The sequence below is a fragment of the Staurois parvus genome, unplaced genomic scaffold, assembly GCF_062004578.1.
Source record: "Staurois parvus isolate SC_StPar_1 unplaced genomic scaffold, SC_StPar_1.0 ptg000354l, whole genome shotgun sequence".
NCBI lineage: Eukaryota > Metazoa > Chordata > Amphibia > Anura > Ranidae > Staurois > Staurois parvus.
In genome coordinates this window covers 1,381,067-1,407,259 of record NW_028318150.1, presented here as the reverse complement: position 1 = coordinate 1,407,259, position 26,193 = coordinate 1,381,067, and positions in this window count along the sequence as shown.

Here is a 26,193-nt window from a genome sequence, read left to right as displayed (position 1 = left end):
TACATGTAGGGATAGATGGGTAAGTGATACATATGTGACAAGAGCAGCATAGCACAGCTCCTAGATAGCAGTCAGTGTAGCTGGGGCCATTAAATATGTATTGTTTCATACATGTGCAAGAGTGGTTCAGACAAGAAGCCATGCCTAAGTCCTGCTAATTGCCATCTCCTCACTCTTCAAGTGATTGTAAAGTCTTGCATGTTATTTTATTTTTTTTAAATAACAAAGAGGTTTATACTTACCTGCTCTGTTCAATAGTTATGCAAAGACTAGCCCTGATCCTTCTCTTCTTGGGTCCCCCAACTGCACTCCTGACTCCTCCTTTTCTTGGTGTGCCTCTCATGGCACACTTGCATTCTCGATCCTGAGCTCCACTGTCTGTGTCCATTGACACAGACAGAGAGGTTTGGCTCTGCTCCTCACTCCCTTGTCACAGGAATTGACTGACAGCAGTGGGAACCAATGGTTCCTGCTCCTCTCAGACTGTGAGAGTGGGGAGAAGAGAAGAGAGCTGCTGCTCTTATGCACAGCACTGGATCGAGATCAGGCTCAGGTAAGTGTTGGGGGGGTGAGGCAACAATACTTTACCCTAAACATTTCTATCTTAATGGAAGAAATGGATTAAGGTAAAACTGTATAGGATTTAGAACCACTTTCAGTACTGAGACTAGGGCAGAAAGCTGCATCAACGCTACACTCATAAGTTAAAGGTGTAAGTTTTCTCATTACAGGATTAAGTTCTGTTTATGCACAAGCAAGGCAGTGAGTGTCTGATACTCAAGAGTAATGAAACTGTAACTAAAACTTAATTTGTCTGCATTTCTTTGAACAGAACATACATTTTTGCAAGGCTCACAAAACCTACCCCCAGCTGAACTTAGGGCTTGTTCACAAGAGCAATGTCGCAAAATCGTTTTCAGTGTCTGATGACGAATTTCCCCACGAATCATTATCACTCAATTCTGCAAGTGGTTCTAATTTACTATCGCTGTTCTCTAGCCGGTCTAAAACCGATTTTGACCTAAAGGGAAGCTTTTTGGACGCCATGGACATTTCTCAGTTTCCAGGCAGAAAGAACAGTAAAAAAGCAGACAGGGCACAGGACAAAGCACTAGGGACAAAATGTATGTGAAATGCTTTGATACAGTAATGTTTTACTATGTGATTTTAGTGTATTTAGTGAATGTCACTTTTTGTCATTTTCAAATTTCCCGCCGGTTCCGTTCCCTGTACGTCCCGATGCTCGCAGGGGACGGAACCAGGAAGACAGATGCCGGCATCGGCCGGAGGACATTACAGGAAACACTGCAGGGCTGACATTGCGGGAGAGCAGGACAAGGTAAGTGAAGAACAGATCCCGGAGCAGCGCTGCATGGTAAGCCCGAGTGTAGCTCGGGGTTACCGCTTTTGGTACTTAAACTTTACCCGAGCTACACTCGGCAATACCGCCAGGGAGGCTAATTCCTAAGCATATAGAGGTTGATTTACTAAAACCAGAGAGTGCAAAATCTGGTGCAGCTCTGCATAGAAACCAATCAGGTATTTTATGTCAAAGCTTAATTGAACAAGCTGAAGTTAGAAGCTGATTGGCTACCATGCACAGCTGCACCAGATTTTGCACTCACCAGTTTTAGTAAATCAACCCCATAGTGTTAGTCCTATCTACTCAAAGCGGAACTTCAGTCCTTATTACTTATGTCTCTGTCCCCCCTGCCCCCCACTACTGGCACTGCCATCATTGCATGTCTGGCACCTGGGCAGATGTGCTGACGGACAGGCCTGGCCCACGGGTCCAGTTAGAGCTTATCTGTGCATGCACAGGTGAATTACCATGCATACGTAGACATGGATATCCTTAGGAATCCAACACTTACTGTACATGTTTTCATGCATGTGCAATTTTGCCCCAGGGCTCTATCTGGACCCTAAATTCTGCAACGCATCTGTGAATTAACACAGTTGGTCAGATGGGGGTGGCAAATGTCATACTTGCATATGCTGCATTGAAACACAAAAATCCACTGAAATTAAAAAAAAATTCAAATGTGAGACAGGGAGAAGGCAGGGAAACATATATTTTTTTTTAGAGTGAAGGTCTGCAGTACTTTCTGATGGATCTTCATAAGGGCACTTTCATACTGCCTGCTGTGCTTTGGCTGCAGTTGTGGCCAAAGTACAGCAAATCATTGTGAAGCCACACTAACTTGTGCATAGGAGGTTATTAGATCACAAGTTTTCTGGAAAAATCAGCAGGTGTTTTTGTTGAGCAGATTTAAAAAAAGATATGAAAAGGTGGTATATTTAGCAAATCAAAAAAGAGCAAAAAAAGAGAATTTCCTTGTTGGGGTTTACATACATTTTAACACTTAAGTGGTAATATTTTTCATTTTAGGAATCTCATTTGATTTGATCCTGTTTACTAATAATTAATGTCAAGTTTAGTTCCAAAAACCTGTGTAAAACTTATCTTCCAATGAAATATCTATCTAATGTCTTGTAAATTCACATTTCTAAATTGCCCTAAACATTTGAAGAAGAAGGTATTTCATACTATAAGTAGAATTTCAATTATACATGGAATTTGTATTCTGGGCACATTTTGTCCAAAGTAATGTAATAAAAAAGGACATGTTTGACTTAATTTGTAAAGGTTACAGAAAGGTAGATGGTAAAAAGAACCAGTAGCTCTGTTCCTCTGCCTATAATTATAGCATGTCTTCCTATCTGATGTCTGTACAATGCTCTTTTATAGCTCCCTCCCACTACGCCCATGAATAACTTTAGTAAGTAACCATAGCAACATCAATGGCATCATTGTATGATTTGTTGCTGCGGCCATGACAGTACAATGGCTGTAAAGAGTGAGCATATTCCCAACTCCAACAATAAGTTGCCAACTGCTCTCCAGCAGTCTGTATCTATAACTATTCCTATAAACAAGTCAATTGCTGATGCTTAACGTATACATAGAAAAAAAGTACATGTAGAGTTAACCATTTGAAAATATTTCCTGTGAAAGCCATACTATTAAATACTTTTTCTTACAATCCACTTTTCCTATGTGTTGATGCCATGATCTTTCATACATTGTTGCCACGTTCTGCTTGGTGTTTTTATTGATTTATATAGCACAATCATCTCCTACAGCGCTGTACAAAGTAATAGATATAACAAAAATGGGTAGTACAATACATACAATATTCTGAAGACAAGTATATAGATTGGTATAGAAAAATATAGCAATACCATTAAAAAAATAGGTGAGAAAACCTGCCTGTTACAAGCCTATAATCTAGATCAGCTTTTCTCAACCTTTTTCCCCCCTAAGAACTCTTGTAATATTTTTTTCAATCTCAAAGTCTCCAGCTAAAAAGTATTATATCTTGTGCTCCAGGTACACCAATGTGATTGTATACAATGATATTAATATAAAATAAAAGAATAAAGAATATGGGCTTCAAGCATATGCAACACCCAGAGAAAATTGTTTTTAATACAACCCTACCCTATAGGAAAAAATATTTTCAGTAATAATAATGACATAAAATGGATAACAATGGTCAGAAAAAGAGAGGCAGTGAAAACGGTAACATCCCCTTACAGTGGTGGTCAGTGAAATGCGCCCTTATATTGGTGGTCAGTGGAAAGAATGCTCCTTACATTGATGGTCATTGGGAAGAATGCACCTTGCATTGGTGGTCATTGGGAAGAATGCTCCTTACATTGGTGGTCATTAGGAAGAATGCTCCTTACATTGATGGTCATTGGGACAATTGCTCCTTACATTGGTGGTCATTGGGAAGAATGCTCCTTACATTGATGGTCATTGGGACAAATGCTCCTTACATTGGTGGTCATTGGGAAGAATGCTCCTTACATTGGTGATCAGTGGGAAGAATGCTCCTTACATTGATGGTCATTGGGACAAATGCTCCTTACATTGGTGGTCATTGGGAAGAATGCTCCTTACATTGGTGGTCAGTGGGAGGAATGCTGCTTACGTTGGTTGTCAGTGGAAGGAATGCTCCTTACGTTGGTGGTGAGTGGGAAGAATTCCCCTTGTATTGGTGGTCAGTGGGAAGAATGCTTCTTACATTGGTGGTCATTGGGAAGAATGCTCCTTACGTTGGTTGTCAGTTTACGTTGGTGGTGAGTGGGAAGAATTCCCCTTGTATTGTGGACAGTGGGAAAAATTCTCCTTACATTGGTGGTCATTGGGAAGAATGGTCCTTACATTGGTGGTCATTGGGAAGAATGCTCCTTACATTGGTGGTCATTGGGAAGAATGCTCCTTACGTTGGTTGTCAGTTTACGTTGGTGGTGAGTGTGAAGAATTCCCCTTGTATTGGTGGACAGTGGGAAATAAGGTCCTTACATTTGGCGGTGAGTGGGAAGAATGCCACCCTTGCAGACATCTAAAAAGATGGTGTCATTTCCTACTTTGAGAGATGAGAGCAGAGGCTCCTCTGGTCTTATTGCTTTGTAGAGTGATATTGGTGTCAGCTGTGGTGGTTTATGTAAGGATTTATTCTACTTATAAAGGGCGGTGTCCCTTTCCCTTAGATGAAATATTAGAGTGCCTCCAGCCGTTAAAATACGGCAAATTTTTAGTAAAGCAATAATTTGGACACCTTGATAATTTGATCACCACTTATTATTATACCTTGAATCCTTTTAGCCAGTATGATTTCGTACCATACACACAAAATTTGCCTTATAATAGATAAATATAAAAATGTATTTATGTACAAAAATTATATATATATTAACACAAAACGCAAAAGACTGGTGATGAATGAATACTGGTACACACGATCAAAGATATACTATACCAATATCATACACGATATAATGCTTCTAAATAATGAAAAATAATGTAACAATTTTTCTAGATGATGATTATTAAAAATTAAATTTAGTAATAACTAATAATTTAGAGTATCTCAGAGGTTATTTTCTCACATCCCGTGGCCATAGGAATGGGAGAAGATATTCCCTGATAAATTATACTCTAATTACTAATATTTAATAATTTATGAAATATGAAAAATTTGTAATATGACACCAACAATATCTAACAGTAATACGGGATCTCTCTATATATATATGACCACCCAATACAGTTGTTATCACTCTAAGGTAATTCTTATCACTCTAAACAACAGAGGAAATATGCAATACAAAATTAGATGGACAGTCTCACCAACCCAAAACTTGGACTATGGCACCTTCCAGTGGGTTCAGCTGGCAATGGACACGCCTTCAGAATAATGGCCACAGGGCAAGTGATAGATAGGTAGTGTAGGAGAATGTAGGATAGTAGAAATTCAGAGAGTTGAGAAGTTTAGTGAAAAGTTTTTTTTAAAAGTTTGAAAAGATTAGGCAGTAGATCTTCAGATGGATTTCAGCCTCGTCAGATTTCCTTCAGCTTGTCTCAGTTTGTTGTTTTTCAGTGAGTTTTCTTTTTCCAATCAGTTCCCCTCCAGGTCTTTTTCTTTTTTCAGGTCTCTTTTTTTCTAAATGAGGTGCATGGCTTTTTATACCATCTAAACTATTGTTCTAAGAGACCCTCCCAACAGGCTTTTGATTGGCCGGTCGAGAAGTGTATGTACCTAAGCTATCTCTCACCTGTCCGCCAGATGGCAGTCATGTACCATAGAACAATTTGAGTATTGATGATGACTCACACCTCGGGTGGAATTCAAGGTGATTTCAGGTATTAAATATACATCTCATCCAAATATATATTTGATTAAACCTATAATGTTCTGGATAGGACTATTAAAGATATATATATATTCAGTTATTCATTTCCCTGAGATACAGACTTGTGTGAAAGCATTTGTTTTCTGATACAACATACAACTGATGCTAATTCACAATATATCTTACTTTTCTTCATCTCAATACTCAAGTTAGTGATATACATTCCCCATTCTGCTGAATATATTGTTGTGTGTGAAACGTACTCTTTATAACATCCTATTGATAATATGCTTTTTGATAATATCTCTGTGGGTAGATATATCCAGTTCTTAGCCTTATATGTCCTAAGTTTAACCTTTTTGTTTTAGAACAAAAATTCCCATGAGTAGGAAAGACCTTCTGTTTACCTGTCCATTGTGTAGGAGTTAGGGTAAACAACTAGTTATACTTGTAACCTTAGTGGATAATAGTATATTGTGATAGTTCGAGAAGTTTGTTTGTTCATCACACTCTCCAAGGTTTTGGATGAACCTTCAACCAGTTAGGTTTCCGTCTCATATATTGTTCACTTGTTGGTGTGGTGATTCAATGTTTGAAGGTCTAACGTCTTATTTGACTGTCTGATTAACTTTTGTATATGCATTTTCCCCGACCCCAATATACAAACAGTATTTGTTGACATATGCATTTCTTAGTCAGTCTCATAGTTGCCAATTTAAACCTCAGAATTGTCGGTCTTAGACCACCTGTGGATAGTCAAACAGTCTATTGTCTCTGGGAAAAGTTCCCTTCACCCATTATTTGCATGTCTTCACTGGAGGGTCCTTTGAATTTTCAACCAAGAAAAGTTAACCCTTAACAGATGGCTAGGCTGGTTGGCTTGTTGAAATAAAGTTATGTTTTTGATAAATAATTTCAAAAGGCACTACACAGCACTATGCCTGCACTATCAAGAGGAGATCAATCTGCCAATGCTCTCAGAAAACCTAGAACAGCAATGGGCAAACTACGGCCCACGGGCCGTATACGGCCCGGCGGACCTTTTAATCCGGCCACGGAACTAGGCTCCCGCTAGGCTCCTCTCACAGTCCGCCCTGAAGACCGGTGTAGCATGAAAATCTGTCTCCTATGAGGATCTGTCCCCCTCGACGTATCTGCGCATGTGCTGGAGATCGCCGATTGGCTGCTAATGCCTGAAACTGGCACGTGCGCAAATACGTCGAGGGGGACATATCCTCATAGGAGACAGATTTTCATGCTACACCAGAATGGCGCAGGAACACGGCGAGAGGAACGCGCGGAGCAAAGGTAAGTGAATTGACACAGGGGGGACTTGGGGACTTAATATGGGGGATGAATTAATATGGGGAATGAATTACTATATGGGGGATGAATTACTATATGGGGGATGAATTAATATGGGGAATGAATTACTATATGGGGGATGAATTACTATGGGGGATGAATTACTATAGGGGGGATGAATTACTCTATGGGGGATGAATTACTCTATGGGGGATGAATTACTATATGGGGGATGAATTACTATATGGGGGATGAATTACTATATGGGGGATTAATTACTATGCTTACTATGGGGGAATATTACTATACTTACTATGGATGACACATACACATCATTCATCTACTCTTGGTCCGGCCCCCGGGTCCAATATATGAACCCATTGCGGCCCTCAAGTCAAAAAGTTTGCCCACCCCTGCCCTAGAATCTCTGGCAATATATTTTGCTTATTCTTCACTTCTACAAGCTTTCTCCATGCTGTAAAAACAGTCCTCTAAAATCGCTCCTCCTTGCTGGCCACAGCTCTCTGACATTATCTGGTACAATACAAAAGCAGCAGCTCTGCACTGTATGTGAGGTCTCTAAAGGACTGTCCCTACCTAGGATGTTGGACAGTGCGCTAGCTTCCAGAGAAATACATAAGTATGGCCCCTTATTCAGAATCCCCTATGCAAATCAAGCAGTTAACCCTTGCAGTGCAGAGCGGGACTCACTGCAAGGATAAAGTTTATTTTTTTATTGCCCGACGTTCAGCTTTAAGTTTTATTATTGCCACCTTTTTGAGTATCCTGAAACTGAGCAAGAATATCACCCACAGCAGCTTTGCTCCTTCCATGAAGTGTTTCAATGAAGTGTTTTAATGAAGTGCTTCCATGAAGTGTTTCCATGAAGTGCTTCCATGAAGTGCTTTCTATGAGTGATCACTGGACTGTTGCTCGCTTAGTTCTTGGTCTTGGAGCACAAAGCAGTGATTGTCAGTCACTGCTCTCTGTTCGGCCCTTCCAGCACTCACTGGAGCTCCAGAATAGAGAGCGGGTGGGAGCAGCTGGCTTAGCTTCTCAAAGAGAGGCAAGGCCAGCTGTCAAACAGGCAGCTGGGTGAATCCCAACATTATTGGCAGGTTCCTTCCAGAGCTTGGAGTAGCTCTGTGACGTCAGTTGACTGCAGGGATTAGCTTGCTGGCTGTCAGTTGATTCTGGGTCACAGAAGAGCACAAATAAATGTCCCAGAAGAGAAGTATGGCAAAAAAAAAAGCTTTGGCTATACTCCCCTTTTCAAAACAATATTTCCTGTAGAAAAACAGCAAAATAATAGTGTACGTAAACTCTAAAAATAAATGTATTTTATTTACTCCCCTTTGGCCTGTTAAATATCCCATTAAAAACGTTTTATATCTGTTCAACAAGTGCAAAAAGAAGTATCCACCTGTCCATCCAGAAATCTTGTGAGCTGAATACTTCCTGTACATTCTGCCTCTGGACTGTTATCAGTTAACATTGTTCCCTGCTATCTCGGTGGGCTACAAAACACCTCCCCCTTTTATGGAGAAGAGAAGGAAGTGTTATATAATTCCAACACAGTGTTATGTAGTCCTAACACACTTCCTGTCATAGGGTGAAAACATTGCTTATTATGGTTGTCACCCCAGGACAGGAAGGGAGTTAGTGGCAAGATTACCAGATTGAAATAAAGGAAACAAATGTGTAAAAAACAAATACAGTCACCACATCTAAGGGCCGGTAGGTTGCAATACTATCAATTTTGTTCTTGGATTTCAGTATGTCTTAATTCAAAACTTACTTCTGTAAGCGCATTTAATTCCAACAGCCAGAACATACAACTTCAGCAATCACAGAATATACAGTTATCACAATAACATTTCAGAAACAGGCCACACAATTAAGATTTATGCCCCAAATGGTTTGGCTGTATATACCAAGATACCTTCATTTTCTCCTCCTGTGTCACTTACTGTAGTTCACTGTATGATGTTGTCATGTTTTCAGTTATGCCTCTATATTTGACAAATGAATTCCCAGTCTCACTGACTTTTTTCTTGTTTATGGCCTTCTGCCTGGAATATAGTAGTTTCTGTTACGGTTTTCTCCCTAGCAGATAGGGAAATTTTGCTATATATTGCTTTTTGAGTATATTAGTTTTGTGAAAATATTCTTCTAGGAGTCTAGTGTTGTTTACACCATTATTCTTTCTGGAATCTCCTTGACCAATACACCTATAAATACAATTCATGAATACAAATATAGCTGAAAAAATAAACTCAAGTAATAATAAAAATAAACAAAAAAAAAATATAGCTGATACAATAAATTGCGCGGTCATGCAACACTGTACCCATATGAAATTTGTATCATTTCTTTCCCACAAATAGTGCTTTCTTTAATGGTATTTATTCACCACTGGGTTTTTAATTTTTTGCTAAATAAATTAAAAAAGACCAAAAAGTTTTAAAAAAAATGCATTTTTCTTAGTTTCTGTTATACAATTTTGCAAATAAATACATGTTCTTCATAAATTTAGGCAAAAATGTATTCTGCTACATTTCTTTGGTGAAAATAACCCAAATCAGTGTTTATTATTGAGTTTGTAGGAATCCACATACTATGGTATATATCTGAAAATTGATTATTCCTGATGTACTGACGGCATGTTTCATTTCTTGAGACCTGAAAATGTCAGGACAGTACAGGTATCCCCCCAAATTACCCCTTTTTGGAAAGTAAACTGTCCAAAATATTTATTTAGAGGCATGATAAATTTTTGAAGTTGTAATTTTTTGTCATAATTTTTTGGAAAATGAAGAAATAAATAAAAAAAATTGCAAACTTATTTTGCATACTGTCACTAGTGCAGTACGATGCCATAGTATAATTGGTGTGGCAGTGATAAGGGACACTGACTGGTGACAGTACAAAAGAAAAATAACCTTTTTTTTTCTTTTTTATTATATATTTTTTTCTTTTTTTTCCAATTTATTTTAACACACTGTGACCAGAACAATATGATGTTACCATAATAACACTGTACTACTCTGGGGAAGTGATCAGGATTTTTTTTTATACATTATGATTCCTTCAGCTATTTTTACTGAATGAAATTGATTCATTCAGTGTTTGTTGTTGTGATTAGCCACAGCTAATCACTTGGTACAGATGGGTTGCGATTGGTTCTGTTTGTACCATGTGTTCACTGTGATCAATCTTAGCTAGCAACACAGTTGTATAACATGGATGGCATGAATCAAAGCCATTCAGAGTTTACAATTGTCATATAATCTGCTGTTATTGGATGATCACATGGTACCAGGAGCAGGCCAGTACAGTGATCTGTTATTGGCTGTGTCTGGTGGACACAGCCAGTGACAGATCGTGTCTTGTCCTGTGACGTCCATTCGGAATGATGAAAGTCCCGCCTGGCCATTATTCTGCTATAGGCCGGGTGGGAACTGGTTAAATTTAGTGCAGTTTATAGAGCCATGATTTCCATACACTGCACTGAGTTGAATGGAAGTGTATTGATGACCAATTAGCCTAAAACAGCCTTATGCAGTTTGGAATACATGGCTTTGTAATATTAGGCTACGTCTGTAGTATAGTCCAGTAGTTCTATTTTCTTATCTGAAATGGGAACGCTGGACATAATGAAATGCACTTGAGTCTGAAATGCTTCATTTTGATTGGCAGCTTTGTTAGAGTATTGGCAACTAGAGACATTCCCAGACCTGTAGGTCTTATTCTTGTAAACATCATTCTTTGTAACCTACATGAGGCAGATGCAAAATTCTTCTTCATTATTGAAGCCCAACTCCATCCAAAACATTGTTTAGTCCTGACCTTGACCTGACTTTCAGAACATAGCAGTGTTTTGCATGCTAATAATGTCTGAAAGCTGACCATATATTAGTAGAAAAATTTCTTTTTCTGAGTGTTTGTTCAATTTTCTAATCATTAGCAGAGTCAGACTGACATTTGTTTTCGACCCTTATGTTAGGAAAATTTGAAGGAGCAGGATGGAAAAATTTTTGTCAAACAATTTTCTAACAGTGAAAGCATTTTTGGAAATAACATTCATTTCAACTCGATTCTTAACCGTACATAGAATTTTGAAGTAGTTTTGAACAACATTCATCAAGTTTCTGAGAGCATTGTTGAATGTCCTGATGAGATTTTTTCATACGAACATTCATGTATGGCCAACTTTCAGTGTAGGAATCTGATAGTGCTCCCATTTTAAACCCATTTTTTGGTCTCTGGGTCAAAGCATATCCACAGCTCATCTGTGCATCTTTTTTAAAGTATCTATTGTCATGAACATTAACAGTAACAACTATTCTTTCCATCTTCCCAAGTCTTTTTAACAGACCTACAGAGACCCTGCATGGAGCATGTACTGTTGAAGTAATGGTTGCATCCACCTGGATTTTTGTATTCTCCGGATAATTATCATAGACCTTGAAAAGCATTGGTGTATAGGTGATGCCAGCTGTATTAGTTTTAAGTCTATGCAAGCTACAAGCCCTAGTACTGTATTAGCCATGAACTTTTAACTTTTTATTGCTTTTCTACAAACTATTTAAAGTGCACTTGCAGGTTACACCTAATTGTTCTTATACAAATTATAACTGGTAGATTTGAATGGTTCTGAATTGGTTCTGTTTTTGTTGAAATATCTTCAAATGTTCAAAGTTCAAAACAGACCTGTGTCCGGTTTGAAATTGATTTGCCTTGTATTTTTTCACTACAGCAGTTTCTGCTGAAATTTAATCATACCAATCTATTGTAATTGTATTTACAAAATTAGATTTTGTTTGGTCATTACCATTTCCATTAATAAGTCACCTGAATCAACTGATATACAGTGGATATAAAAAGTCTACACACCCCTGATAAAATGTCAGGTTTCTGTGATGTAAAAAAATGAGACAAAGAGAAATCATTTCAGAACTTTTTCCACCTTTACACCCCAGTTACATCAAAGTCGATATTGAAATTGTGCGACTTACAGTGACTTGCCCATTTGAAGTTCGATTTGCAAGACATCTGACACAGAAGTCTATGCAAATCACAACAAAAGTAGTGCATGCACTACGTTAGAAATCGGTGCAGCTCTGACCAAGTCAGAACCGCACAGATATGTAATAGTGGACAATAGTGTGCAACTTGGCATACGATTTGCAAGTCGCATGGCATGCAAATCGCATGCCAAGTCACACCCTATGTGTTAATGTAACCTATAAACTGTACAACTCAGTTGAACAACAAACTGAAATCTTTTAGGTGCAGGGAAGTAAAAATAACAAACTAAAATAATATGGTTGCATAAGTGTGCGCACCCTTAAACTAATACTTTGTTGAAGCACGTTTTGATTTTATGCCAGCACTCAGTCTTTTTGGGTATAAGTCTATCAGCATGGCACATCTTGACTTAGCAATATTTGCCCACGCTTCCTTGCAAAAACACTCCAAATCTGTCAGATTGTGAGGGCATCTCCTGTGCACAGCCCTCTTCAGATCACCCCACAGATTTTCGATCGGATTCAGGTCTAGGCTCTGACTGGGCCATTCCAAAACTGTAATCTTCTTCTGGTGAAGCCATTCCTTTGTTGATTTGGATGTATGCTTTGGGTCGTTGTCATACTGAAAGATGAAGTTCCTCTTCATGTTCAGCTTTCTAGCAGAAGCCTGAAGGTTTTGTGCCAATATCGACTGGTATTTAGAACGGTTCATAATTCCCTCTACCTTGACTAAGGCCCCAAGTCCAGCTGAAGAAAAACAGCCCCGAAGCATGTTGCTGCCACCACCATGCTTCACTGTGGGTATGGTGTTCTTTTGGTGATGTGCAGTGTTGTTTTTGCGCCAAATATATCTTTTGGAATTATGGCCAAAAAGTTCAACCTGGTTTCATCAGACCAGAACACTTTTTCCCACATGCTTTTGGGAGACTTCAGATGTGTTTTTAGCCAGGCTTGGATGTTTTTCTTCGTAAGAAAAGGCTTTCGTCTTGCCACTCCAACCCATAGCCCAGACATATGAAGAATACTGGAGATTGTTGTCACATTTACCACACAGCCAGTACTTGCCAGATATTCCTGCAGCTCCTTTATTGTTGCTGTAGGCCTCTTGGCAGCCTCCCAGATCAGTTTTCTTCTCGTCTTTCCATCAATTTTGGAACGTCCAGCTCTTGGTAATGTCACTGTGGCACCATATTTTCTCCATTTGGTGATGACTGTCTTCACTGTGTTCCATGGTATATCTAATACCTTGGAAATTCTTTTGTACCCTTCTCCTGACTGATACCTTATAACAATGAGATCCCTCTGATGCTTTGGAAGCTCTCTGAGGACCATGGCTTTAGCTGTAGGATGTGACTAAGAAAATGTCAGGAAAGACCTACTAGAACAGCTAAACTTTATTTGTGGTTAATCAGAGGCACTTTAAATGATGGCAGGTGTGTACTGACTCCTATTTAACATGATTGTGAATGTGATCGCTTAATTCTGAGCACAGCTACATCCCCAGTTATAAAAGGGTGTGCACACTTATGCAACCACATTATTTTAATTTATGTTTACTTCACCCCCCAAAAAAAGATTTCAGTTTGTTTTTCAATTGAGTTGTACAGTTTATAGGTCACATTAAAGGTGGAAAAAGGTCTGAAAGTATTTATCTTTGTCTCATTTTTTTACATCACAGAAACCTGACATTTTAACAGGGGTGTGTAGACTTTTTCCACCTTTAATGAGACCTATAAACTCAATTGAAAAACAAACTGCAATCTTTTAGTGGGGGAAAGTAAACATAAAAAACTATAATAATGCGGTTGCTCAATTATACCGGCTTTTGTGATAACTGTTGTTTTTCTCACACTTCTTTGCAGACATGCCTCCCCAACCCATAATAGAAGTCAATAGCATACTCTTTTTTGAGTGGACCTTTGAGATCTTCACGTTTCAAATAATTTATATTTTCATAAATGCTCTTACAGTTTCCAATTTCATTTTGTGTGGTTGTGTGATGCTCTACTTTTTTTTAAAGAGTAACTCCACCTTTCTTGAGAAAAATAATGATTCCCTCTGGGTGATCTATGTACATTGCAAGGATTTTTAATCTGAAGAAATTGCTGTTTGTTTGTCTGTATCCATGTGCTGACTGAATCCAATGGAAGTGGTTCTATAATTATCAATTAGCTGCTGCACCTGCAGAGCTCTAATGAAGAAAGCTGCAGGGTCTGCATCTCTCTGGTGCATGGGATGCTCAAAATCTGACTTGTACCTTAGTGCAGACTTCTGGGAAACTCAGTAAGCCAATCACACAAGCAGGAAATGACATATCTGGTTGGCATTCGGTATACCATATGTGTACAAAAAGCCTCCAGGTAGCCATATTGCATTGCATTTTACAGCAAATTAAAGTGCAGCAAATTGCAAAAGAAAGGTCATTTTTCTTTTCAATAGATTTTTAATGAAAAATTGTTGTTTTTAGAAGATACAGTGGCAACTGCAGTCATGTATACAGGCAGAGGTATGAAATCAATGACTGACAAAACAATTGTGCATAAAACTGTAAAACCGTGAAATGTCATTTTTAACAACATTCAATTACAGTATGACTTGTTTCACAATTGTATACGCTATATTATTTATTTTTATTTGCTATTTTTTTCCCATGAAAGTAGAGTTACCCTTTAAAGCAGCGGGCTTTACCCTGTATTTACAGTTCTGTGCACTGCAAAGATCATCAGATTTTAACACTGTTTAACCTCTTGCCAACCAAATGACGGCTACAGCGTTCAATTCTGGGGGAGCATCATATGGCGTCCTCCCAGAATGCGCCCTCCCGCGCGCCCCCAGCGGCATGCAGCCGGCGATCTCCGTGATCACTGTGTTCTACGGACACAGCTGATCATGTAATGAGGTAAAGGCCAATCACAGCAGCCTTTTATCACGTGATCCAATGACACAGCAGATCACAAAATAAATACAGTTGCTGGTTATCGGTAGCACTTTCCTCACGCTGTTACAACGAGAGGAAAGTACTGTCAATAACCAGCAATTGTCATAGAACAGATCGGCACTGATCATTAGAATACTGATGATCAGTGCCCTGATGATCAGTGCCCATCAGCGCCACCCAGCAGTGCCACCCACCAGTGCCCAGCAGTGCCACCCACCAGTACACATTAGTGCCCAGCAGTGCCTCCCACCAGTGCACAACTTTGCCCCCATCAGTGCCTAGCAGTGCCCCCCCATCAGTGCCAATCATCAGTACTGCCCAGCAGTTGCACCCATCAGTGTCCAGCAGTGCCACTTATCAGTGCCCAGCAGTGCAGTCAGTCAGTCAGTCAGTGCCGACAGTGCTGCCAGTCAGTGCTGCCCATCTTTGTCGCCAATCAGTGCCCATCAGTGCTGCCTATCAGTGCCCAGCAGTGTCGCCTGTCAGTGTCCATCAGTGCCACCTATCAGTGCACATCATTGCTGCATATCAGTGCAGCATCATCAGTGCCACCTCATCAGTGCAGCCTATCAGTGCCCATCAGTGCTGCCTATCAGTGCAGCCTCATCAGTGCCCATCAGTGCTGCCTATCAGTGCCACCTCATCAGTGCCCATCAGTGCTGCCTATTAGTGCCCAGCACTGCTGCCTATCAGTGCAGCCTCATCAACGCACATCAGTGAAGGAGAAAAATTACATGTTTGCTAAATTTTATAATAGAAACAAAGAAAAACTTTTATTTTCAAATTTGCTGCTCTGTTTTTGTTTATAGTACAAAAAATAGAACACTTAGTGGTGATTAAATTTCACCAAAAGAAAGCTCTATTTATGTGAAAAAAATTATTAAAATATCATACAGGTACAGTGTTGCATGACCGCGCAATTGTCATTCAAAGTGTGAGAGCGATGAAAGCTGAAAATTGGCCTGGGCACGTAGGGGGTAAAAGTGCCCGGTAGGCAAATGGTTAATGATCTGTTGTGTTTTCGTGCTTAGCATCTGAAGGCAAACCTAGGGAACATACAGACTGGATCATATTTATATTATATTTAACATTTTTACAAACATGATTACGGTCTCACCCCTAAAGTAATATAAAGATTGCATATAATAATCTGTTGTCTTCACACAAGCGTGTTAAAGCTCACAGTGGTTTTATGAGGATATCTCTGAGGGTATACCAGTTTCCATGTTTAGTTGCTCCTTTTTTTCTGCTCTGCAACAAAGAAAAATAAAAAGACATTAACCCCTGACTGCAAATGTTCCCAGGCAAACAAGCATTGTGCTAAGAGTTTATTAATCTCCATGTTCCATTTTTTTACTATTAGCATGCACCAATGTGAGCTCTTAAATCTGAAATAGTGCTGTCACTGACAGGTCTTTGGTCTCATACTAACAATTGGGAACCTGTCATTGAAGCTGGCAATCATGTAATCACCATGAAAGCCAAAAACTTGAGGTTTGTGAACAAAGAAACCTGCCATCTTGTGCGATTAGTATACCTCACAGAAAGAGGCACAGTGACAGCTGAAGCCAGCAGACCGTTCAAACACAGCAAATACTTTACTCCTGTGCTGGGGATGAACTGAGAGGCTAGGATGACAATATAAATGTCCTGGAATATGCACTCCTTGCTGCCCTCAATGGACTGGGGTAGTCCAAAATCACTGGATACAAAAGAAAAACAAAAAGAGGGCGCACCTGCCTAATACATTATCGTAAAAAATATTTATTGAAAGGATAAAAGTAGGTGTCATACTCACAATGGACATATAAAACACAGGCACATCACAATGAACAGTGGTGTTCAATCCATATAGCATCGATGGAACGATGGAAACCTGGATGACCAACTGGCTGACGCATTTCGAGTTTCTTTTGAAGCCAGCAGACCACCTCTGTCACAGTGCATCAGAATGTGTAAAGTGAAGAATGAAATTTAAGAAGTTTAAAAATTGTTAATTAAAACAGATAAGTGTAAAATAACCAAAAGCCATTTAAAAAATAAAATGTATCCATTTGTCAGCTGATAAAAAATGAGCAGGGATTTTAACCTCTTCACGCTGGCCGCACACAAACGTGTGGCCTCCCGATGTACATTTGTGTGCAATGAAGAAAAACATATGTGCTGAGAGCGCGCGACCTACGCGCTCCCAGCACACATGTCCGGTACTCACGGAAAGGTCCAGATCTCCTCTTACCTCTGAAGGAGCCTATTGAGCATGCTCCAAAATGCATTACTGCCCCCTTCACCTCCTACATCCAACTCTGCTCTCCTAGCTTCATTTTGATGCACAGGCACATCCTGGACTCTGATCCTATAGACAAAGTTTGCTGCTGGACGGCTGGATGTCCCACCTGGATCTAATTACCACACGATGAGTCTTTTTAACTATTTATCCTACTGAACGACATATCAGACTGGATGTCGCTCCAATTCCTCAAATTGAATCTTTCCAAAGCCGAGCTCCTAATTTTCCCCCCAGCCCGTGCCCCCCCCCCCATCCTCTCCATCACGACCAACAACGCCACCATCAGTCCCACCCTGCAAGCCAAAGTCCTAGGTGTCACTCTAGACTCAAACCTGTCCTTCCAACCCCAGGTCCAATCGCTGACAAACTCATGCAGGCTCCTCCTCCGCAACATCTCCGAAATACGTACGTTCCTAACCCCAGACACTACTAAACAACTCATTCACTCCCTTATTATCTCACGTCTGGATTACTGCAACTCCCTTCTCACCGGCCTACCCCAACACAGGCTATCCCCACTTCAGTCTATCCTGAACTCAGTGGCCAGACTCATCCACCTTACCAACCGCTCCGCTTCTACCACCCCCCTCTGTCATTCCCTCCACTGGCTTCCGATTGCCCAACGCATTAAATTCAAAATACTAACACTGACATACAAAGCCATTCATAACGCTGCCCCAAACTACCTCACAGACCTGATACCCAAATACCACCCAACCCGTACTCTTCGCGCCTCACAAGACCTCCTACTTTCTAGCTCCCTGGTCTCCTCCTCCCATGCCCGACTGCAAGTCTTCTCCAGGACTTCCCCCCATCCTCTGGAACTCACTACCCCAATCCATCAGACTGTCACCTACCCTCCTCACCTTTAGGCGCACCCTGAAAACCCATCTCTTCAGGGAAGCCTACCCCACCCTCACCTAACAGCCGATCTTCTCCACTCCTCCTACCACTCCATCCCCCACAGCCACTTCCTCCTGTACCACTATCCCCTCCTTCCTAGACAGTAAGCTCGAAAGAGCAGGGCCCTCGAATCCCTCGTGTATTGTTTTGTTACTGTATTGTCTCATGTACTGTCCCCCACTATAATTTACAGCGCTGAACAAACTTTTTGGCGCTATATAAATACTGTATAATAATAATAAGTGCAATTTATCCATTGTTTACTAAATAAATTGTCAATACTGCACTTAGAGGCGCCTTCCTCTCCTTTTCTCAGCATAAAAAACCTGACAGGGGGACTAATCCATCTCCACTCTACCCAAAACTAAAAAAAATAAAGTTTTGCCTTTACTTATACTTTAAGTAAATCATCCCTAATGATTCTGTGTTTTGTCATATTTAGGCTTCCAGGCATTACTGGTGAGAAACTGATCCAAAAAGGTAGAGACAACTCCAAATTGGCTTTTATATTTTTACATTCCTTAAATACCTCATGCCTGGACCACTACTTATTTAACTCAAGGATTTATTTATTTATTTCCTTTAGTGAATTGACTTTAAAGCCTCTTTATGAGTTATTTACCTCATGTTTTTGGTTTTATAAGATGCAGTCATTGACCCCTCAATTTTGAAATCAGCTTTTGTAGAGCAAGGTGATGATGACAGGGTCCCCATAGCTCTAATATCAGCTGATTCAGCATATGGCAGATATAGCAGGTTTAAAAGTTGCAGTTAGCTAAACAAATACTGTACATAAATAATGTTTTGCTAACGAAAAACACATGCCTAGTTATGTTTTTGTCCTTACTATGATATATCTTCTAAGTATTTTAAAATTAAATTGTTCGATAGGTTTTAGATATTTCTCTTATAGAACTACATCCATTTTAAATGAATACCCTGCTTCTAATTAAATTATATTCTGTGCCTACAATGGCTTGCTGGATGCACAGCAAAAAAGATGTCCCGAGAAATGTTTTTTTTTTTGTAACTCTTGGGTGAAAACATTTGTGAATTGACTCGGTGTATCTTAATCCAATTTGTGTGTAATCCTCTGAACAATTAGAATACATATTTCTATGCAGGAACAATAAGAGGGCAGTAGGAGCATGCTTCCTGAAAGCTGTCCTGTGCAAATTTCTTTGTTTCCTGCATCATGATTTACAATCACACTTGTTTCAGTCTAGAGGCTATGAAAAAAATCTTAACTCTTTATTTTTTTTAGATAAGGCTTTTTTCTTTATGTGAAAGGCAGTAGGGAGCCTTAAGTGGATGTCCCAGTATCACCAATAGGTGCGTTCCAGGATCACCAGATTAGCAACAAAAGGGAGTGGGTAGATTGGTACAATATAGCATTTTTTTGCTGAAAACTTTAACTATTTAGCATTTAGAATATAAGAAGATGAAGAGTTGATGCTGTAAATAGCTTGTTTTTGATATTTTATTCTGTCGATGATAAAGTAACTGCATACATATTATCTCTACCCAAGCCCCAGTGGACTTGCCCACAAGGATAGAATAGGTAAAGCTTTACCTTTAACTTTTACCTACTCTATCCTTGTAAGCAAGCTCATTGGGGTGAAGCATGTTTAGGGAGTGTTGGGGGAGACTTTATGTATGCAGTTACCTTATCATCAACAAAATAAAATATCAAGACCAAGCTAATTGCGGACTGTGACTCTTTATCCTCTTATATTCTCATTTTTGAGCAGAGAAAGGCTACAGCAGCCGGCAACCAGTTGTGGACATTAAGAGTTATAGGTCTGGAGCAGTGCCATGGATTTGGGTATGATGTTACTATTTAGCAGGTAGGTTTTAGATGCAGGTTGATGCAAGTTACACTTTGTGTAAGCATCTCAAGGTTTCAGTTTCAATGTTAAATTTGAATGCATAGTTAGGCTAGGTTCACATCTGTGCGGGTGGGGCTGCTGCGGATCCACACGAAAATCCGTGCAGCTGCACCACCCACACAGTGAAATGTAGAACCGTGGGTAGGTGCCATTAATTCTAATGGTATGCTGCCCGCACTGGAAAACGCAACTGTACTGGGAACTGAGGTTCCCGTGCGGGCTGCATTTTCGGAAGAAGTGCAGGGACTTTTTCTCTGCTTGTCCCAGGGCACGGGAGTCCATTCAAATGAATGGGCTGTCGTGCCCACGCAAAACGTGGCCTGCATGGCCACATATATGGGAACCAGGGATTAAAGTTTCTCCTGTGCTTACCTATAAAGAATTGTATATTAGCTTACTTATGTAGAAGAAGTTTGCAAGATCCGCTTTATCTGTCTATTTTGCTCAATTCTTCTTGCATAGAAGAGTGGATGAGGGGCACCGCCAAAAGTCTGCCTTCTAAAGGGTAGGTTAACACATTGCTTTATGAAAGCACAAGTAAATTAATTTTACAGCTCGTAATGGTCCTTTTGGTCATTAGTAGAGATGAGCGAAGTATTCAAAAATTCGATTCGGCTGATTCGGCGAATTCGAGGAATAAATTTGATTCGATGCGAATATATTCGCTGCGAATTTAACTTATAAAAAGGGTGTTTCTAGGCTTCAGAGAGCCTTTATATTAGTGCAGAACACTGTACCTTTAATTTAAATGCCCTTGGAGTCTGCTGGGGAAGAGAAATAATACTGTCAGTCAGTATGACATGCAGATGAGTGCCGTCGATCTTAGAATCACCGCACACTTCACTCATTTGGGCAGTCACGGGGCCAAAACCAGAGTGTGGAGCCACAGTGTGGCGGTGGAGGCAGCAGCAATGGGAGGCCATACAGCACCCTATGACAAAATGGAACCCACCAGCAGTGTGAGGAGACCTGAAAGTGGCACATGGCAGAGTGTGGCGATGGAGACAGCAGCAATGGGAGGCCGTACAGGGACCCATGAGACACTCTGGACCTGGCAGCAGCATGAGGAGGCGGTACGGGGGCCCATGGCAGATTACAGGCCTGGCAGCAGCAATGGGAGGCCCGTAATCTGCCAGCACCCTATGACAAAATGGAACCCACCAGCAGTGTGAGGAGACCTGAAAGTGGCACATGGCAGAGTGTGGCGATGGAGACAGCAGCAATGGGAGGCTGTAAAGGGACCCATGAGACACTCTGGACCTGGCAGCAGCATGAGGAGGCGGTACGGGGGCCCATGGCAGATTACGGGCCTGGCAGCAGCAATGGGAGGCCCGTAATCTGCCAGCACCCTATGACAAAATGGAACACACCAGCAGTGTGAGGAGACCTGAAAGTGGCACATGGCAGAGTGTGGCGATGGAGACAGCAGCAATGGGAGGCCGTACAGGGACCCATGAGAGACTCTGGACCTGGCAGCAGCATGAGGAGGCAGTACAGGGGCCCATGGCAGATTACGGGCCTGGCAGCAGCAATGGGAGGCCCGTAATCTGCCAGCACCCTATGACAAAATGGAACACACCAGCAGTGTGAGGAGACCTGAAAGTGGCACATGGCAGAGTGTGGCGATGGAGACAGCAGCAATGGGAGGCCGTACAGGGACCCATGAGAGACTCTGGACCTGGCAGCAGCATGAGGAGGCGGTACGGGGGCCCATGGCAGATTATGGGCCTGGCAGCAGCAATGGGAGGCCCGTAATCTGCCAGCACCCTATGACAAAATGGAACACACCAGCAGTGTGAGGAGACCTGAAAGTGGCACATGGCAGAGTGTGGCGATGGAGACAGCAGCAATGGGAGGCCGTACAGGGACCCATGAGAGACTCTGGACCTGGCAGCAGCATGAGGAGGCGGTACGGGGGCCCATGGCAGATTACGGGCCTGGCAGCAGCAATGGGAGGCCCGTAATCTGCCAGCACCCTATGACAAAATGGAACCCACCAGCAGTGTGAGGAGACCTGAAAGTGGCACATGGCAGAGTGTGGCGATGGAGACAGCAGCAATGGGAGGCCGTACAGGGACCCATGAGAGACTCTGGACCTGGCAGCAGCATGAGGAGGCGGTACAGGGGCCCATGGCAGATTACGGGCCTGGCAGCAGCAATGGGAGGCCCGTAATCTGCCAGCACCCTATGACAAAATGGAACCCACCAGCAGTGTGAGGAGACCTGAAAGTGGCACATGGCAGAGTGTGGCGATGGAGACAGCAGCAATGGGAGGCCATACAGGGACCCATGACAGATTACGGGCCTGGCAGCAGCATGAGGAGGCGGTACAGGGGCCCATGGCAGATTACGGGCCTGGCAGCAGCAATGGGAGGCCCGTAATCTGCCAGCACCCTATGACAAAATGGAACCCACCAACAGTGTAAGGAGACCTGAAAGTGGCACATGGCAGAGTCTGGCGATGAAGTCAGCAGCAATGGGAGGCCGTACAGGGACCCATGACACACTCTGGACCTGGCAGCAGCAAGAGGAGGCGGTACAGGGGCCCATGGCAGAGTGGCGAAGCGTAAGCAGCTTAAATTGAAGGCCATACAGAGGCCTATGTTAAAAATAATAACATGTTTGGGGCATGATTCATGGCGGATTTAGTCAGTTGTGTCAGGAACTGGTGGTTTGAAATCCAGACTAATCCACGCCTGATTCATTTTCACAAACGTGAGTCTCTCCACACTTTGGGTGGACAGTCGTGTCCTCCGCGGAGTTACAATACCTCCTGCCGCACTAAACACGCGCTCCGATGCCACGCTACTGGCCGGGCATGACAGCCTTTCAAGGGCAAATTCAGCTAGTTGGGGCCAAAGGTCAAGTTTCGTTGCCCAGTAGTCAAGGGGATTGTCTACCTCGGTTGGCAGGGTGCTGTCCAAGTAGGCCCGAGCCTGTTGTTTGAGGTCCTGCTCCAGGTCCACCTGATGCTGCTGCTGCTGCGGCTGGTTAGTAGTTTCCTCACTGCGCTGGTGAAGAAAGCTACTCATCATCGACTGCAGACTGAGGCAGCTGCTGCTGGTGGAGCTGCCACTGCTCCTACCACCCCACCCCTCCCCTGCTGCCATGGCAGCGGAACGCGAGCGCACAGGGCCCACAGTGTCTGAGCATGGATGTTGGCGCAGAAAGGCAGAGACCAACTGACTACATAGGTGGTTTTTATAGTACGTTATTTTGGCCTCCCTCTCAGCAGGTGTGAAAAAGGCCACCATTTTTGAACGGTAGCGAGGGTCTAACAAGGTGGACAGCCAAAAGTCATCCCTCTGTCTGATGGTTATTATTCGGCTGTCGCTACGCAAGCAACCGAGCATGCTATGGGCCATTTGTGCCAAGGAATGCGAGGGACTCCCTGCCTCCATCTCCACAGCATACTGCCACGGTGCGTCTGGGTCCTCTGTCTCCTCCTCCTCCTCTACCAGATGCTCCTGCTCCTCCACTGCTGTCCGCTGAGTGGAAAAACCACCCATTTCACTCAATAATTCCTGAGCACCAATGTCCTCCTCTACCTCCTCCTCTTCTTCCTATCCTGCCCCCACAGGGGTCATGTGGCGTTGAGATCTGTGCGCCACGTCTACCGCACCCTGACCAGCCATTGTTAACAGCATTTGTTCCAGGACGTGCAACAGAGGAATGACGTCGTTCATCCCATAGTCCTGCCGACTCACGAATAGCGTGGCCTCCTCAAAGGGTCTGAGCAAGCGGCAGGTGTCACGCATGAGCTGCCAATGGCTGACATCTAAGTTACACAGGGGAGTACCTTTATCCGCTTGTAACATCAGGAAATCGGTGATGGCCTTTCGCTGTTCGTAAAGGCGGTCTAACATATGTAGGGTTGAATTCCACCTTGTTGCAACGTCACAGCATGAGGAGTCGGTACGGGGGCCCATGGCAGATTACGGGCCTGGCAGCAGCAATGGGAGGCCCGTAATCTGCCGGCACCCTATGACAAAATGGAACACACCAGCAGTGTGAGGAGACCTGAAAGTGGCACATGGCAGAGTGTGGCGATGGAGACAGCAGCAATGGGAGGCCGTACAGGGACCCATGAGAGACTCTGGACCTGGCAGCAGCATGAGGAGGCGGTACGGGGGCCCATGGCAGATTACGGGCCTGGCAGCAGCAATGGGAGGCCCGTAATCTGTCAGCACCCTATGACAAAATGGAACACACCAGCAGTGTGAGGAGACCTGAAAGTGGCACATGGCAGAGTGTGGCGATGGAGACAGCAGCAATGGGAGGCCGTACAGGGACCCATGAGAGACTCTGGACCTGGCAGCAGCATGAGGAGGCGGTACGGGGGCCCATGGCAGATTACGGGCCTGGCAGCAGCAATGGGAGGCCCGTAATCTGCCAGCACCCTATGACAAAATGGAACACACCAGCAGTGTGAGGAGACCTGAAAGTGGCACATGGCAGAGTGTGGCGATGGAGACAGCAGCAATGGGAGGCCGTACAGGGACCCATGACAGATTACGGGCCTGGCAGCAGCATGAGGAGGCGGTACGGGGGCCCATGGCAGATTACGGGCCTGGCAGCAGCAATGGGAGGCCCGTAATCTGCCAGCACCCTATGACAAAATGGAACCCACCAACAGTGTAAGGAGACCTGAAAGTGGCACATGGCAGAGTCTGGCGATGAAGTCAGCAGCAATGGGAGGCCGTACAGGGACCCATGACACACTCTGGACCTGGCAGCAGCAAGAGGAGGCGGTACAGGGGCCCATGGCAGAGTGGCGAAGCGTAAGCAGCTTAAATTGAAGGCCATACAGAGGCCTATGTTAAAAATAATAACATGTTTGGGGCATGATTCATGGCGGATTTAGTCAGTTGTGTCAGGAACTGGTGGTTTGAAATCCAGACTAATCCACGCCTGATTCATTTTCACAAACGTGAGTCTCTCCACACTTTGGGTGGACAGTCGTGTCCTCCGCGGAGTTACAATACCTCCTGCCGCACTAAACACGCGCTCCGATGCCACGCTACTGGCCGGGCATGACAGCCTTTCAAGGGCAAATTCAGCTAGTTGGGGCCAAAGGTCAAGTTTCGTTGCCCAGTAGTCAAGGGGATTGTCTACCTCGGTTGGCAGGGTGCTGTCCAAGTAGGCCCGAGCCTGTTGTTTGAGGTCCTGCTCCAGGTCCACCTGATGCTGCTGCTGCTGCGGCTGGTTAGTAGTTTCCTCACTGCGCTGGTGAAGAAAGCTACTCATCATCGACTGCAGACTGAGGCAGCTGCTGCTGGTGGAGCTGCCACTGCTCCTACCACCCCACCCCTCCCCTCCCCTGCTGCCATGGCAGCGGAACGCGAGCGCACAGGGCCCACAGTGTCTGAGCATGGACGTTGGCGCAGAAAGGCAGAGACCAACTGACTACATAGGTGGTTTTTATAGTACGTTATTTTGGCCTCCCTCTCAGCAGGTGTGAAAAAGGCCACCATTTTTGAACGGTAGCGAGGGTCCAACAAGGTGGACAGCCAAAAGTCATCCCTCTGTCTGATGGTTATTATTCGGCTGTCGCTACGCAAGCAACCGAGCATGCTATGGGCCATTTGTGCCAAGGAATGCGAGGGACTCCCTGCCTCCATCTCCACAGCATACTACCACGGTGCGTCTGGGTCCTCTGTCTCCTCCTCCTCCTCTACCAGATGCTCCTGCTCCTCCACTGCTGTCCGCTGAGTGGAAAAACCACCCATTTCACTCAATAATTCCTGAGCACCAATGTCCTCCTCTACCTCCTCCTCTTCTTCCTGTCCTGCCCCCACAGGGGTCATGTGGCGTTGAGATCTGTGCGCCACGTCTACCGCACCCTGACCAGCCATTGTTAACAGCATTTGTTCCAGGACGTGCAACAGAGGAATGACGTCGTTCATCCCATAGTCCTGCCAACTCACGAATAGCGTGGCCTCCTCAAAGGGTCTGAGCAAGCGGCAGGTGTCACGCATGAGCTGCCAATGGCTGACATCTAAGTTACACAGGGGAGTACCTTTATCCGCTTGTAACATCAGGAAATCGGTGATGGCCTTTCGCTGTTCGTAAAGGCGGTCTAACATATGTAGGGTTGAATTCCACCTTGTTGCAACGTCACAGCATGAGGAGTCG